The sequence below is a fragment of the Sinocyclocheilus grahami genome, unplaced genomic scaffold (assembly GCF_001515645.1).
Source record: "Sinocyclocheilus grahami isolate Dianchi unplaced genomic scaffold, SAMN03320097.WGS_v1.1 scaffold7897.1, whole genome shotgun sequence".
NCBI lineage: Eukaryota > Metazoa > Chordata > Actinopteri > Cypriniformes > Cyprinidae > Sinocyclocheilus > Sinocyclocheilus grahami.
Genome location: NW_015511755.1, coordinates 1 through 1,016, shown reverse-complemented (window position 1 = coordinate 1,016; position 1,016 = coordinate 1).

Below are 1,016 nucleotides of genomic sequence, written 5' to 3'. Positions count from 1 at the left end.
AGTCTCGCTCGTGAGTACCTGATGCGCCCCTGGTCAAGACTTTTTAAAATTATTTTTAATTATCCTCTAATATAATCATTTACTAATTTTGACCAAAATTGACCATTTTAACTGTCTTCATTTATTTACCCTCATGTTGTTCCAAATTACTTACTTTTTTCTGTGAATAATACAAGATAGTTACAAAGAGAAGATATTTTGAATTCCCCGACTATTACAATGACATAAGATAGATTGTAAATATTTTATGTTTGCAGTATCAATCTAATAGATTATAAATCATTTCAAAATGACCATTTCCCTTATATTTTTAAATATGTTCTTTTGTCTTACAGTATCAACATCATACTTCGATGTTAAGTAGTAAAACGATCTGAGACCCCAGACAGAACATGTGGGCCAGCAAGCACATCCTGTACACTTCTGACATATGTTGAAAAATAAACAAAGCAAATAGCCTACACTGTGCCATCAAATGTACACTGTTAATATTAGATTATGTTTGGTTTGTGGATAAGCACCTGGAAAACACCGGCAGCCACTAGATGGCAGACTAAACACTTGTTACTTTACAGCTGAAACACACCTGTGCATCTGCGCTGCTGATAAACATCAGGCTGCAGCTGGAACATGCCCGTTGCATTACATACGGATGTTCTGCTAAAATAAATAATAATAATGATCAAATAAAATAAGTAATAAAATAAAAACATATCAGCCTACAGCTGTACAATGCCTGTTGCATTGCATACAGCTATACTGCTGATATAAATAAAATAAAATAACATGAATTGATATAAAAGCATAGCAGCCTACACCTGTACAATGCCTGATGAATTACATACAGCTATGCTGCTGATATAAAATAAAATAATAAAATAAAAATATAGCCTACAGCTGTACACATACTGTTATGCTGCTGATAAAATAAAATAAAGTCAGCCTAAGGTAATTAGCTGGTCTCCGAGTATAGTTGGTCCACTGTGTTTTCTGAAGTCCACAGTCAACGCAGCCAT